This window comes from Coffea arabica, chromosome 3e, assembly GCF_036785885.1.
Source record: "Coffea arabica cultivar ET-39 chromosome 3e, Coffea Arabica ET-39 HiFi, whole genome shotgun sequence".
In the NCBI taxonomy this organism is placed as follows: Eukaryota; Viridiplantae; Streptophyta; class Magnoliopsida; order Gentianales; family Rubiaceae; genus Coffea; species Coffea arabica.
Window position 1 is genome coordinate 32,278,325 of NC_092315.1, and position 13,176 is coordinate 32,291,500.

Genomic DNA, 13,176 nt, shown 5'->3' on the forward strand with positions numbered 1-13,176 from the left:
CAATTTTTGGCCACAAATTTTAAAGCTTCTCACGGAAGCTTACCATCAGCACCATCTCTTCTTTTTCTTCTCCAAGCAGCCGGCCACACCAAGGGAAGAAAGAGCTAACTTTCTTCATCATTTCACTTCACTTCACTCCACCAAATCACCTCAAATTTACACTAAACTTTGCTAAACACTTGAAGAGCAACTCAAGCTGGAAAAAGGACTTCATTTCCACGGTTCTTGTGAGCTTTAAGAGGACTAAAATTTCTGCCTAAGTCATCAACTAAGGTAATCAATGATCAACCTTGAAATTCTTAGTTTATGGAAGTAGTAGTGCACTTATGAGTTCATGCATGCATGTGGGTAGCTTTATTTATGTTGGATTTTGGTGTGTGGGCTCTATGAATTCCCACTATGGTTGGATGGACTGATTTGATGAACTATGGTGTTATTAATGTTAGTTTAGTGCTTGTTATACCAGAAATGAGGGATATTAAGGATGAAAACCCAAAGGAGGTCAAAGGGAGAATTTTTTCGATTCTGCCCCTGTGAATTCCGTGCACTATGGTGCAAAATTTTGAGATTCTAATGACTTTTTTCTGATGTATATATGTAATATAGGTTGTGTACAAAGTTTCATAAAAAAGTTTCATGATTTGGTTGGCCAAATGATGTGTTTTCGGAAACCAGCAAAACTGGAAATTTTTCCCGCAACTGCTCTGGCATTGTTTTTGTTTTGGCTATACCTTTTTGCTCCGATGTTGAAATCGAATGCTGTTTACGGCACTGGAAATTAGATATTCCCAACTTTTCAACGGTATAAAATGCACATTCTGATTCCACCTGAGTAGTCCATACCAATCGTTTAAACATAACTGTCCCGTTTCGCGTATACACTGGGAGCTCTGTTTTGAGCAACGAATTGATGCTCAAATGTGAGCTAGTTGTAGACAGATTTTAAAAATGATTTCTTCTAATAAATTGTAGGTTTATGAATCTAGGTTTCAATGCCACCAACCATGCTCAATTCTGAGTTGAATTGAGTGATTTATGACCAGATTTCGAAACTGACTTTGAGTGAGAAAACCCTCATTTTGAACTGATTTGTAACCAATCTTGACTTGGGACTTACTATTCAAAATTCTTGGTGTAAACCACCTACCAAATGTATCTTGGATCCTTATTAGACCTGGTTATCATAAATGAGACATGTTTTAGGCATTTTTATTGGCCAAAGGTTTGAGGAAAAGAGAACTAGAGGTGCAAGGCAGTTTTGCCTTGGAGATTTGGAAAGTTTGATGGTTTTGTTAACCAACTTTTCGAATGAATTTGCCTATGAAATTTGGTAGAGGAATAGCACTTATATGGTAGGGTAATACTTCCAAATTTTGTACCATTCCGAGTCCGTTTCGATGTCCAACCAACGTCCCAAAGTCAGCGATTTAAATCTAGAAAATTGGCCAACGGTCTTATCTTTCAGCAACTTTGAGCCACCATATCTTGGTGCTCAAAACTCCAATTCTTATTCCGCTTATTTTTTTTTAAACCTTGATTGCAAATCTAATTGATTTTCAAATCTGAGAAGCTAGTTCAAATTCTGTGAATTTTGCCGAATTTTCAAAGTTGGCGAAAAACCAACCTCAAAACTGTTTCGCAAGCCTAAAACAGTAATTTTGAGCCAAATTTTGAATGTCTTTCATTTGGAATCATGGGAAAGTGTATTCTATGAACTTTTAGTACTTTGGAAAAAGTTTCCAACGGTACCAAGTTTTCCAATTTTGGACTTGTAAAGAGTGAGATACGATTTTTCAAAGATTTCATATCAAAACTGAAATTTTTGAAACTTAAGGAAATGGAGTTTTTCGAATTCTCCTTTTTTCTTCGATATCACATGATCATTTTACACTTGAATTTAGAGATAAAAATCAGATTTCTCTTGTGCTTTAAAACCCTGCCTTTGCGTCTCGATTTACGAGTGTCAAGTGTGTGACAACGTGTTAATTGCTTTTGATAAATGAAAATTTTGGAAGTGCCGATGCGAGTGTGTATTTTATCGTACTCATTCTCATTTAGGTGAATTGCACTTAAATTTAGTGACATGAAGTGCTTGAATTATTTGAAGTGACTTGTTAAGTGAATTTAAGTGAAATGTTTAAGTGCTTGTTTATGCTATGGTCGCATAAGTCGTTTGGAGTGAATCTCCTCGACTTTTACATGTTATGTGGGGGACGCCCAACTCTCTCATTGGCTAACCTTGGACTCGAGCCGGCATGGGCTTGATCGGCTCCTTGGCCAACCATGAGATCATATAAGCTTGACCTATCGAGAGGTTTTGCTTGGCATACTCGTGGAGTATCGCCTCATAAAAGTATTGCGGGCCCGGTGTGGTATTAAGTTGGAAGGGGATCGTGTAAGTGAAGTTTCTACAGACTAAACCTACCGGATTGACGGATTGTCAACTCGTGGAGGTTCGTGATCGTGCAAGTGGAAAATAGCTCCTGAATTGTTTCTGGAAAATAGCTCCTGGAAAATAGCTTATATATCCTTGAATTGTTTCTGTTTACTTTTCTAGGTTGAATTGTCATTTATTGAAATGTTATTACTCGACTTGAAAAATTGGGATTGTTACTTGAACAACATGCCTGCATGTATGTTCTTGGCCTCACGAGCGTTTTTGCTCACCCCGTAGATTTGTTTTCCTTAACAGGGATTGATAAAGTGGAACTTGATGGAACCCTCTTTTGATGTACTCTTGTATTAGATTTCAAATGTATTTGGCTAGATCTTGACTGTTACACATTTTGGAAGTGAAGGTATTTTTTTGGAAATCCTAATGTAAGGATTGGATAACTTATGTATTGTGATCTTGTAGTGTAAGGTTGGAGAAGTTATAGAAGTTTTTCGCACTTCTTTACTTTGCCTTATCACTTTAAATACTATTGTATTAAGCTTGAATGGAAATTGTACCGAGTCCTGGCGAAAGCTGGGCAGGCGTCCCGCGGATACCTTTTGGTTCGCCTTAGGGAGAAGTGGGGGCGTCACAGTTGGTATCAGAGCACTAGGTTAGAGATCTATATGGGAGACATACTAGATACTCTACCCTTAAGGCCTGAGACAGAATGATTTAGTCATACTTCAAGTGATACTTGGGCAAGTTAGTAACTAGGTTAGGCATGCCTAAGTGACATCCGAGCGAGTTAGTGATTAAATTTCTAACCCAAAAAGTGTGATTATTTTGCAGGGATGGAAAATGGAAATGGAACCCCGGCAGCTAATGGGAATGGCCATGCTGGTCCCTTGGTGGAGGGGCTCGAGTGCGCTATTCACCCTCTGATAGATACCCTCGATGTCCGTGCAGGTTGACTTTTGCCTACCCGAACCATGTTGTGCTAGCTTTGGACGACGAGCATCGTCAGTTGGTAAATGTTAACTTAGACTTACAGGCAGAGGTGGATGAGTTGAGGCAGATGGTTAGTGCTCAGGGAGAGCGGATTGTGGAGCTTGAGAAGGTTCTGGAGGGCGAGGTGGCTACAGCTGCAGTTGTTCTTGAGGAGCTCCCAAGTACTAGGGCTCGACTTACTAGATTAGGTAAGGAGGTCCGTGATCGGGCTTTTAGGAACCTGGCTGATGCCACTGAGATGATAGAGGGGGTGTCGGATATTGTCCAGAGCTCTGATCAGGAGGAGGATTAGGAGGAGGATCCTAAGGAGGAGATTCCGCCTGGCAGTTTTACTGTGGACTAGGTCTAGACTAGTTGACCCTTTTGACTGGTTTAGTTAGGACTAGCAGGGGTCATGCTAAGTGTTGAGGCCATTGTATTTTGCATGACTATGTGGCCTACTTTTGAGACACTTGCTTTTACTTTAGTCTTCTGTGACTAAAAGTGTTCCTGTGGCACTTACGTGCTATATTTTTGTGATCTCCCCATGACTTGCTAATTGTATGAACTTGAAGTGTTAATGAATGTAAATTATTGTTATTTCCAGTGCTTTCTTGATTGGTTCTTATTTTCGACTCTTTCTTGCATAATTGATTTATTTCTTGTACTAGGCACACCTAGAATAATGGATGGACGAAGGAGTGGTCGAGGCCGTGGGCGAGGGACTAGACAGGCCCAACCTCATGATGTTGACCAGGGATCGGCAATTGGACTGACTCAGGGACAAGAAAATATTGAGGGTAATCAAGTGGCTACTGCCTTTGATAGGATGACTGATATCCTAGAACGCTTAACTGAAAGGTAAGGTCCCGAACCACTTAATCAAATTGGGGGACAGGAGAGAGGTGAGGATAGAGCATTAGAGAGGTTCTTGAAGTTTAACCCGCCTAAATTCATTGGTGAACCCGACCCTGAAGTAGCGGAGAACTAGTTGGAGAGGATGACCAACATATTCGCTGCTCTAGACTATACTGAGGATAGGCGAGTGAATTTTCCTACTTTTCAATTTGAGGGAGTGGCTCGTGCTTGGTGGGACATGATAAAAAGAAAATGGGAGAGAGTTCAAACCCCTTGGACTTGGGAGAATTTCACGAGGAAGTTTAATGAAAACATTCTTCCACCTTAGATCCAAGAAAAGAGGGAGGCTAAATTTATCAAGTTGAAACAAGGGACCCTCAGTGTAGCTGAGTATGAAGGGAAGTTTACTAAACTTTCTAAGTGTGCCTCTCCGGAATTGGTAGTTAATGAGCGAAGACGGATAAAGCGGTTTGTGCAGGGACTTAATGTGGAACTTCAGGAGGGATTGACTGCAACCCAAATCTCTACATTTACTGAGGCTTTAGAGAAAGTGCAAAGGGTTGAAAGTGCGAGACTGCTAGTGAGGGACTTTCACAATAGGAAAATGAACTTTTCTAGCCACACTTTAGGATAGGCTAGTAAGAATGCACAGTCATCCAAAATGGAAAGAGGAATGGGAGGAATAAGGACTGCACGAGCTTCAAGAGGAGCTTTGTCCAGAGGAGGACGTAATGGGCCAACTCAAGCTAGGGGAGTACCTTCTAGTGGATCGGCAGTGACCCCTCAAGTTACCTATGGATATTATGGTAAATCTAACCACTTTCAGAATGACTATTGGAGGAAGTTAGGGAAATGTCTGTATTGTGGGAGTGCAGAACACCAACTCACAGGTTGCCCAAAGGCACCAAAATTGGGAGGTAACCCTCAGAGGCCAGAAAAGTCAACTTCTAAGCAAACTAGTGCTGGAGGGAGCCGACATAAGGTACCAGCTAGGGTTTATGCACTGGATCACCAACAGATACCTGATGCGACTGAGGTGGTTGAAGGTACAATTCCTGTCTTCTATCGTTTAGGTAAGATTTTAATTGATCCGGGTGCGACTCATTCTTTTGTAAGCCCTAATTTTATGAGTGGAATAGATTTGAAACCAATTAAGTTATCTTATGACTTGGAGGTTAGAACGCCTACTGGGGACCAAAGTCTAATTGCCAATTTGGTATATAGAAATTGTGAGATCTGGGTTGGAGAGCGGAAGTTACTGGCCGACCTGATAGGTTTAGTGATTAAGGGATATGATGAAATCCTAGGAATGGACTGGTTAACCCGTTACAATGCCCAATGGAAGAAAGAGCTAGCTTTCTTCATCATTTCACTTCACTTCACTCCACCAAATAGCCTCAAATTTACACTAAACATTGCTAAACACTTGGAGAGCAACTCAAGCTAGAAAAAGGACTTCATTTCCACGGTTCTTGTCAGCTTTAAGAGGATCAAAATTTCTGCCTAAGTCATCAACTAAGGTAATCAATGATCAACCATGAAATTCTTAGTTTATGGAAGTAGTAGTGCACTTATGAGTTCATGCATGCATGTGGGTAGCTTTATTTATATTGGATTTTGGTGTGTAGGCTCTATGAATTCCCACTATGGTTGGATGGACTGATTTGATGAACTATGGGGTTATTAGTGTTGGTTTAGTGCTTGTTATACTAGAAATGAGGGATATTAAGGATGAAAACCCAAAGGAGGTCAAAGGGAGAATTTTTCCGATTCTGCCCCTGTGAATTCCGTGCACTTTAGTGCAAATTTTTGAGGTTTTAATGACTTGTTTCTGATGTATATATGTAATATAGGTTGTGTACAAAGTTTCATCAAAAAATTTCATGATTTGGTTGGCCAAATGATGTGTTTTCGGAAACCAGTAAAACTGGAAAATTTTCCCGCAACTGCTCTGGCAGTGTTTTTATTTTGCCTATAACTTTTTACTCTGATGTCTAAATCAACTGTCGTTTATGGCACTGGAAACTAGACATTTTCAGCTTTCTATTGGTATAAAATGTACATCCTGATTCCACCTGAGTAGTCCATATCAATCATTTAAAGTTGACTGTCCTGTTTCGCATCTACACTGGGAGCTCTGTTTTGAGCAACGAATTGATGCTCAAATGTGAGCTAGTTGTGGACAGATTTTAAAACTTATTTCTTATAAGAAATTATATTTTTATGAATCTAGTTTTCAACGCCACCAACCTCGCTCAATTCCGAGTTGAATTGAGTGATTTATGACAAGATTTCAAAGCTGACTTTGTGGGATAAAACCCTCTTTTGAACAGATTTGTAACCAATCTTGACTTGAGACTTGCTATTCAAAATTCTTGGCATAAACCACCTACCAAATGTATCTTGGATCCTTATTAGACCTGGTTATCATAAATAAGACATGTTTTAGGCATTTTTATTGGCCAAAGGTTTGAGGAAAAGAGAACTAGAGATGCAAGGCAGTTTTGCCTTGGAGATTTGGAAAGTTTGATGGTTTTGTTAACCAACTTTTCGAATGAATTTTCCTATGAAATTTGGTAGAGAAATAGACCTTATATGGTAGGATAATAATACGAAATTTGGTGCCTTTCTGAGTCCGTTTCGATGTTCAACCAATGTCCCAAAGTGAGCGATTTAAATCTGGAAAATTGGCCAACGGTCTTATTTTTCAGCAATTTTGAGCCGCCATATCTTGGTGCTCAAAACTGCGATTCTTCTTCCGCTTGTTTTTCTTTAAACCTTGATTGAAACTCCATTTGAGTTTCAAATCTGAGAAACTATTTCAAATTTTGTGAATTTTGCCGAATTTCCAAAGTTGGCGAAAAACCAACCTCAAAACTGTTTCGCAAGCCTAAAACAATAACTTTGAGCGAAATTTTGAATGTCTTCCATTTGGAATCATGGGAAAGTATATCTAGGAACTTTTAGTACTTTGGAAAAAGTTTCCAACGGTACCAAGTTTTTCAATTTTGGACTTGTAAAAAGTGAGATACGATTTTTCAAAAATCTCGTATCAAAGCTGAAATTTTCGAAACTTAAGGAAATTGAGTTTTCCGAATTCTTCCTTTTCTTTCGATATCACATGATCATCTTACACTTGAATTTAGATATGAAAATCAGATTTTTTTTGTGCTTGAAAACCCAGCCCTTTCACCTCGATTTACGAGTAAATAGGGCTCATTTTCATGAGATTTTCTTAGATTGTACTAGAGTACAATCTAATTCAATAATTGGGATTTATACATGATAGTTTATTATTAAATGCTCAAGCACTCAAGAGGACCTTCAAGGGGATTACACGGGAGACTCCTAAACTATCGTTTGAACTTGCTACTTGAATCACTTGGTGAGTGTCAAATGTGTGATAACGTGTTAATTGCTTTTGATAAATGAAAATTTTGGAAGTACCGAGGCGAGTGTGTACTTTATCACACTCGTTCTCATTTAAGTGAATTGCACTTGAATTTAGTGAGATGAAGTGCTTGAATTATTTGAATTGACTTGTTAAGTGAATTTAAGTGGAATGTTTAAGTGTTTGCTTATGCAGGGACTTAATGTGAAACTCCAGGAGGGATTGGCTGCAGCCCAAATCTCTACATTTACTAAGGCTTTAGAGAAAGTGCAAAGGGTTGAGAGTGCGAGACTGCAAGTGAAGGACTTTCACAATAGGAAGAGGAACTTTTCTAGCTACACTTCTGGACAGGCTAGTAAGAATGCACAGCCTTCCAAAATGGGAAGAGAAATGGGAGGAATAAGGACCGCAGGAGTTTCAAGGAGAGTTTTGTCCCGAGGAGGACGTAGTGGGCCAACTCAAGCTAGGGGAGCACCTTCCAGTGGATCGGTAGTAACCCCTCAAATTACCTGTGGACATTGTGGTAAATCTAACCACTCTAAGAATGATTGCTGGAGGAAATTAGGGAAATGTTTGTATTGTGGGAGTACAGAACACCAACTCGCAGGTTGCCCAAAGGCACCAAAATTGGGAGGTAACGCTCAGAAGCCAGAAAAGTCAACCTCTAAGCAGACTAGTGCTGGAGAGAGCCGACCTAAGGAACCAGCTAGGGTTTATGCACTGAATCACCAACAGGTGCCTGATGCGACTGAGGTGGTCGAAGGTACGATTCCTGTCTTCCACCGTTTAGGTAAGATTTTAATTGATCCGAGTGCGACTCATTCTTTTGTAAGCCCTAATTTTATGAGTGGAATAGACTTGAAGTCAATTAAGTTATCTTATGACTTGGAAGTTAGAACGTCTACTGGGGACCAAAGTCTAATGTCCAATTTGGTATATAGAAATTGTGAGATCTGGGTTGGAGAGTGGAAGTTACTAGTCGACCTGATAGGTTTAGCGATTAAGGGATATGATGTAATCCTAGGAATGGACTGGTTAACCCGTTACAATGCCCAATTGAATTGTAAGACAAAAATAGTAGAATTGTGCATTCCGGGAGAGGCAACTTTGAAATTGGATGTAAGGGGTAGATTAGCCTCATCTGCACTTATTTCAGGAATCCGATTTAGGAAAATGTTAAGTAAATGAGCTCAGGGACATTTGGCTTTTCTAATCAACACTCCTAGTGATAAAGTGAGATTGGAGGATATGTCTATGGTGAAAGAGTTTTCGGATGTTTTTCCTGAAGAATTAGAGTTTTTACCCCCTGAAAGGGACATAACTTTTAAAATTGATGTGACTCCGGGAGTAGCACTATCTCTAAGACGCCATACCAGAAGGCTCCAGCCGAATTGAAGGAATTAAAATTGCAATTGCAGGACCTGTTGGAACGGGATTTTATAAAGGAAAGTGATTCACCATGGGGAGCCCCGGTCTTGCTTGTTAAAAAGAAAGATGGGAGTTTAAGGTTGTGCATAGACTACCGAGGTTTGAATGAGGTCACTATCAAGAATAAGTACCTATTGCCCCACATTAATGAATTGTTTGACCAATTGCAAGGGGCGGAAGTATTCTTGAAATTGGATTTGAGACAGGGTTATTATCAATTGAGAATTTTGGAGAAAGATATACCCAAGACTGCTTTTAACTCGAGGTATGGACATTTTGAGTTTGCAGTAATGCCATTTGGATTGACTAATGCACCTGCTGTTTTCATGGATTTAATGCATAGGGTTTTAAGTTTTATCTAGACCAATTTATGGTGGTCTTTATTAATGATATATTGGTGTACTCTAAAAATGTGAAAGATCACGAGAAGCATTTGAAAATTATTTTGCAAACCTTGAGGGAACATAAATTGTATGCTAAGTTTAGCAGGTGTGAATTTTGGTTGAAAGAAGTGGCATTCTTGGGGCACATAATTTCTAAAGATGGAATTAAAGTGGATCCAGCTAAAATTGAAGCTGTTTCAAAATGGAAACGACCAAAAAACCCTACTGAGGTTCGAAGTTTTATAGGACTAACAGGGTATTACCGGAGATTTATTAAAGATTTTTCTATAATTGCTAGACCCATGACTGAGTTGACCAAGAAAGGTGGGAAGTTTTTATGGAGTCCTAAGTGTGAGGACAGTTTCCAAGAGTTGAAAAGACGTTTGACGAGAGCGCCTATGTTAGCTCTACCAAATGGAAAAGACAGTTTTGTGGTCTACACAAATGCTTCCAAGGAAGGATTGGGATGTGTTTTAATGCAAAATGACAAAGTGATAGCATATGCCTCTAGGAAATTGACACCACATGAAGGAAATTACCCGACTCATGATTTGGAATTAGCGACTGTGGTGTTTGCTTTAAATAAATGGAGACATTATCTGGAGTAACATTTGAGGTTTTTACTGACCACAAAAATCTTAAGTATTTGTTTTCTCAAAAGGAGCTGAATTTGAGGCAACGTAGATGGATGGAATTTTTGGAGGACCATGATTGTACGATAAAGTACCATCCAGGGAAGGCCAATGTAGTGGCCGATACTTTAAGTCGTCAAGTGCAAGTGGCTGGGTTGATTGTGAGGACTCACAAATTTCTTATATTTTTTTCAAAAATGCCTTTTTATTTAGAAATTATTCATTTATTATAGCCCTACTACCCAACCATTCCACAATAAGTGCAAATAAACTTAGAAAGTAGGGTTTCACTTTTGGTTTCAAGACTAGAGCAAAATTAGGGTTTTCGCGATTTTCCGCCGGATAAATTTTCGGTACAGAGTAAGGATTAAATTTGGTGATTAAAAGTGACTTTTAAGTGAGAAATAATATGTGATTAGGAGCAATGATATAAGGTTAGTGAATGGGAAGTAAAAACCCTAGTACATGTGTTTTTAAGAAAAACAGCGCGAACCGGCGGGTCCCACGCACTACCGTTTGAATGCACCACTTGACCACCACTTTCTTACCACATGAGCTCATTAATATTTGAGCAAAATATCTCCTAAATTCCAGCTAAGCTTGACCGAAATTAGAGGCTATAAATACAAGAAAATAAAAGGAAATTTTACATGGTAAGGGTTGTGACAAGTGTTACACCATTAGAGGCCATTGACCAAGACATTGTCCAACCTTCTTATCCCAAAAATTGCACCATTCTTCCTCATTATTTCTGCTGAAGAGCCGAGAGAGAGAGAGAGCAAAAACAAGAGAAAAGCTTCTCCATTTCTTCTTGAATCAAGTCACAAAGTGAGGAAACAAAGAAACTAAACCGATTAAAGGCACCCTTGAGTGTTTATTGAGTGAGCTATTGGTGAAATTTTGAAGGGGAAGGCTAGGTTTGTTCTTGGTAGACACTAAGCAAGGTAAGGATGATGATTTTCCCAAATTTTACTCTTAATCTTGTTTAAATTAGCTTAGCATCTCAAGATCGTGATGAATTACGGTTGTTATCATGTTTTGGGTAATTTTTTCCTTTTGTTACATGAGTTAGGGTTTAATAAATTTCTGCCTAAACTTGATGTATGATGAATATATGTTGTATCCAAGGTTATATAGGGGGTTTTGGTAGCAAGTGGAGTAAGAAATTAAGAAAGCTATCATTGAAACCAAAAGATTTCAGATTACTGGAAATTTTCACCCTATTCGGCCCGTATTTTTTGCACCATGTTAGAGGCCGAATTAGCCTTAGGTTAAAACATGAAAGTTGTATATAATGGTATTTTATAAGTTTCTAAAAAATTTCAGCTCAATCGGAGCAACGTAACCCATGAAAAGACCAAAATACCCTCACTATTTTTGGAAATTTCCAGTGTTCCGTTTTCGTCAGTTCATCCAGTTTATCATGTTTGTTCACTAGGATCCATGCTGATTTATCTTTTTCCCAAAACATAAAAGTTTTAGTACTCTGTTTAAGCTTTCCAACGCCTACAAGAACACCCTAAATGGGCCGTGGTAGCCGGAGATATGACCATTCCAGTGCAGTGCGGTTAGATAGCCGACTAGTTGGATTTTGGTTCTGTAAATTGAGGATTTGACTAGCTTTCATTGGAAACTGGGCTAAGTGATCTTCATGAACATTGTAACCCTGTGTCTTAGGTTCGAAACGGCATAAGTTGCGCCTCAATCCGATAAGCGTAGCCTCGGATGTGTTATTTCCGCAACCACGCGTCAAATCTGTCTTTTGCTAGATTGTATTTCCGCACTTGTTATTACTTTGATTCTTGTTCTTATGATGTTATGAGCCTATGGAACGGCTATTGACTTGAATTTATGATACGTATGACTTTGGGATTGGCTGAGAAAAAATAATGAAGCCAAAATGGCTGGAAAATTAGTTAAACACAAAGGGCGTGCTGCCCAAATTTTCGCTTAAGGGCTAGGTTTCTATTTGGCCAATACCATGACCGGCTTTCCATTTTAAAACATGATTTTTCATCCTTGGGTTCAAACAACCCTCTTCTTACTTGAAAGTCATCTTTACACGTTTTACTCCTAATTAGTCGAGTTTCTTTGTTTCCCTTAAATGTTTTGCTCGATAAACTGTAATATGTTTTCTTGTTCAACCTTAGGTTTCATTGGTGACTAAGGGTAATATCCGGAAGGATATTTTGCATGTTATTTTGCATAACTAGGTGAGTGTTCCTTGTTTGTTATATTTCCTTGATTTATTGGCTTGTTATTATTGATTGATAATGTGTTAAGTGCTTTCAATGATTGTTAAAACGAGTTTTCTAGGCGAGGGTGTACTTTATCGCACTCGACCTAAATAAATGTGAAATTCTCAAAGATTGAATGATTGGAACGTTACTTGTGCATGAATGTAAGCCTTTTGGCTGAATTGGGCCCTGCCCTTCGTTACCGATCGACTCGAGCCAGAAGCGGACTCGGTCGGGCGATATGGTGACCCTGGGTGAATTTGGTATACTCGAGTATTACCTTGTAGTCCGGCTACGTCCGGATGGGTGGAGTCCGGTCAATGTCCGGAAAAGGATGAATGAACGAACGAAGGCACGAGGGTTTTATTTCTCAAAAAGGAAATTTCAAATAATTGGAGGAATAAGGGGAAATGTCAGGGGAACGAACGAAAGAACGAATAGCTCCATGTGAGCCCGTATCCTTTTAATGAATGTTACTATTGCTTTCCATTGTAAATGTTTCTTGACTTATTGATACTCCATGTTTAATGTATTGAATTGATTGTTTGATTATCTGTTCGGAACCTCACTGAGCTTTTAGCTCACCCCTTTAGTTTTGTTTTTTCCTTAACAGGGGATGGCGAGCAGGATGAGAGCATAGACTAGCCTAGTCTAGGTCTTTTGATTCTTTTGTAATGGTTCTCGCCCTAGTACTTGGCACGGGTTGGTTGTATGGTGAAGTGAGAACCTTTGTACATTTGATGGCTGTACTTCCTTTTGAGATAGCAATGTATATAAGTTCCGCTATAAGTTTGGATTGCTGCCCTATTTATTCTTGTGATTTATTATGGATTTGATTAAGAAACGACTGAATCCCGGCGAGAGCCGGGCAGGCGACCCGCTG